Source organism: Myotis davidii, unplaced genomic scaffold, assembly GCF_000327345.1.
Source record: "Myotis davidii unplaced genomic scaffold, ASM32734v1 scaffold458, whole genome shotgun sequence".
NCBI classification, from domain to species: domain Eukaryota; kingdom Metazoa; phylum Chordata; class Mammalia; order Chiroptera; family Vespertilionidae; genus Myotis; species Myotis davidii.
Window position 1 is genome coordinate 2,799,103 of NW_006289819.1, and position 3,891 is coordinate 2,802,993.

Here is a 3,891-nt window from a genome sequence, read left to right on the forward strand (position 1 = left end):
GCCGACGGACAGGTGGCGCGCTGGAGCCGCGAGTCAGGGTCGTGAGCTCTGTGGGCAGTTTTTGGTAAGAAAAGCAATGTGTTGTAAAAACCGTGGACAGTGCAGAAAAGTGAAATATTTCAAAATAGGAGAAAGGGAAGCGCAGGGAGAGGAGAGAGGGCCGAGCGAGGGAAGCGCGGCCAGGAGGCAGGCAGAGAGAAGGTGGGGTGCCCAGTGGCCCTTTGAGGTTGCAGTGGCAAGAAGCCAGCCTGCCTCCAAGGCCATTAAAATGAAGGAATGAGACTTTAGCAAACACTTACTAGTAAGTATTTTTCCTCATTGTAAAAATGGCACCTGTTCATTACAGAACATTTGAAAGCTTATAACCAAGTAAGAACATTTAAACCACCAGTTATCACACCAATCACCCATTAAACTTTCCCTCACAGATTAAAGAAATTAAAGTGCAGTTTTTTCTTAGAAAATGTTGATCATGCTTTACATGTGATTTTATAGTCTGCTTTTCATTTAATATTATTATTATTATTTTAAATCTTCACCGGAGAAGTAAGGATATTTTTTCCATTGAATTTCGGAGAGATTGGAAGTGAGGGGGGAGTGGGAGACAGGGAGACAGGAGAGAAACATCAATGAGAGGGAGACACATCAATTGGTTGCCTCCCACACGTGCCCCAACTGGGAGCAGGGATCAAACTTGCAACCCAGTTATGTGCCCTTAACTGGGAATCAAACTGGGACCCTTCCAGGTGCAGGCTGAGGCTCTAATCACTGAGAATGCTGGTCAGCGTGTCATTTAATATTACTTTGTGAGCATTTGTCATGCCATAAAATAAAATTCATCTTAGTAAATTTGAAGAACTAATTGGCTTTATTGAACAATTCATGGATCAGGCAACATCTCATCTAGCAAGGAGAGAGACCCACAGGAGTGACACAAGATGAAAGACTTTTTTAGAAAGGAGGGTGGGGCAAGGAAGTGTTGACCCTGAGAAAAATATACTTGCCAAAGAGGACTCATCATAATTGGGCTCAAATTCATAACCAGAGTCTAGTAGTCACTGTTTCTACTGCATTTCAGGGAAAACCACGCACCCCACTGCCAAGCATTGGTTGACTCTCAGCTGAGTCACCCCGTATAAAAGAGCTTCTAGGATCAAACTCAACCAATAGAACTGAGATTTCCCCCATCCAATCTTCACTAGCCAATTAGAGGGGCTCCATTCCATCCAATCAAGATAGTGCTCTTGGGACCAATCAAACTGTGGTGATTTGGAGTCCTCATTTTCATGAGAAGAACGAATCCCAGACTGAGGTGGGAACTCTTCTCTTTATAAGCCAGCTTCCCCGGTCTCCATTGAGCACACTACCAGTTTCCACTGAAGACTACGCCTTCCCCTGCTGAAATGCAACCCAGGATTGTAACACCAAGGCAGGTTCACAGTCATGCTGTTTCATGACTGAGCTGTCACTGAGTTCTTTCACAATTGAGCTGTTTTCATTGAATAAAGCCTCTCCCTTCACCACACCCCAAATTGGAAACTCCTATTGGTGTTGATGACAACATTCTGTTGACAAAAGTCATTAGCAGAAGAAAAATGAAAGTTTATTGGAGGAAAGTACAAGTTCAGGGTAACCATGAATTATTGGCTGAGTTGTAGTGTTTTCCATTGGTTGGGTTTGTTGCTGGGCGAGAGGAAAATCTTCCTCCTTCGTGGGTGGTAGATACAGCTTCCTCTTGGAGACACAGGTATGTCTTTTCCTGTTTGGGATAATTGATGAGGAGTGGTAGGGGGTGAGATATTCCTCTCCACACAAGTTTTAGCTGAGGTTTCCTTCATTTTCATGCCTGTGTTCTTCAATGGTCTTCAAAAGCACTGCATTAGCTGCTTATTGTTCCACGCCCAGACAGCCCGGAATTTATCATACTACTCTGCTGACGGACATTAGGGTTTTTCAATGTGTGTGTGCACACTGTAAAAGCACTTTAATGCATCTCTCAATCCCATCTCTGAATTGTTTTCTTGGGTTCCTTGTGTACAGATGCTCATTACAGTGTTTGCCTGCCCAAAGTACTTTACAGTCCTGTGCACATAAAGTTGTTTAGGTCAACAAGGAACCACATATATGACAGTGGTCCCATCCTATATAATAAAAGGCTACTGTGCAAATTGACCGAATGGCTGAACAACCGTTGCTATGACATGCGCTGACCACCAGGGGTTGCATGCGGAACATGGTGGGATTGGCAGTGGGTGGCAGAGCATGGAACATGCAGGTGGCAGTCGTAGTGGGATGGTGGAGCAGGTGAGCAGGGGAGCCAGACCAAGGCGGGGCACAGATCACTGTCATCTGTGAGCCTCTGGTGGTTACTGAAAATTCTTTGCTCCTGCGTGCCACAGTCCTGCCCAGTGCTCACACCTGCTGCTGGTGCTGGCCCCAGTTGCTCTGTGCAGTCAGTGGGTAAGATCAGGGCCAGCACCCTCAGCACTTGGGACCAGGGCCGGCAGTGGGAGCAGGGCTGCCAGCAGACAGGGGACAGGGTGCTGCCATGTGAGGAGCCTGGCAGAGGCACAGAGGATGGGCCAAGACCCACCCTTGTGGCCATGCAGCCTCACGGCCCACAGTTCCTTTCAAGGTGCACGAATTCATGCACTGGGCCCCTAGTAAGATTATAATGGACTATAGGCAAAAAGTTAGTTTGTGATGTTGAAAGAAAGTGCTGGACCCAGCTATAATGTTGAAGTTACTACTAGCTCTCTGTGATATGAGGAGGCTCAGCATGCTGTCCACCTACCATGTGCCTTCCTGAAGCTGGGCCAGGCAGTTGGCAAGGGAGTAAGTAGAGAGGGTTAAGGAGGAGGGGGAGCTGGGAGCCTGCGGTCCATCCACACTTGTTCACACCATCATTGCACTCACACACACAAATACTTGTGTGCACAAACTCCCCACCCTCCATTTCTCCTTCTCTTTCTTTCCTCCCAGTATGAGTCCTTTTTGCCCTGCCTCTACTCTCCCTCTCTGATTGGCCAGATTCCTAAGGTTGGAATTACATGGTCAAAAAATAGTAATATGTTTAAATTCTTCATGGCTGAGCTAAATTGCATTTCAAAAATGCTGTACATTTATTCCCCAACAATACATGAGTAGAAATCATCTTGTCTATTTTCTGTGCTAGCTTTGACAGACGGAAGCTCAAAGTGCAACATTAGGAACACCCAACACCCAGCCTCCAAACCAAGGCAGGCCCAGGCTGATCTCAAAGTGGTTGGCAGTTTCCATTTCAGTTCTGCCTGTAAGAACAGGCTGCCACCAGCTATCACAGATCACCTGACTTCTTGCCCGTTTGCAGCTGGCATTATACTTGGCACTTTGACTTGTCCTGGAACAGTTTCTTGGGTGTGGTCCAATCAGGATGTGACCTCACCGAGCCCAACAATTTAATCAATCCGAACTTCAGCACGTTTACAATCCAATGTTGACCAAACAGAGGAACGTCTAAAGGAAGTAATTTCTTTATTAATCCTTCACTGTAAATCTCTGAGCGTGAAAATTCTAAGACTTTAGAAAAGCACCATTATCTGCTGGGGTTTGTAACAGGAACAAAATTTGTCCCATTCTCAGTGGTCCACTCCTACTTTACTGTACACCCTTTAGGGCAGCAGAGATGGTGTCTGAACTAGATAGGCTTGTCTCACTTTCCCCCTTAATTCCCTTAAAAACATCTTCACTCAATATACCAAAATAAATACAAAAGGAGAACAATGCACATGAAAATTATTTTCTTTATTCATCGTTTGACTATACCTTCTACCACTTTGTAACATAGGCATTACACTAAATTATTATTACAAATCTTTTTTAAAAAATATATTTTTTATTGATTTTTTTACA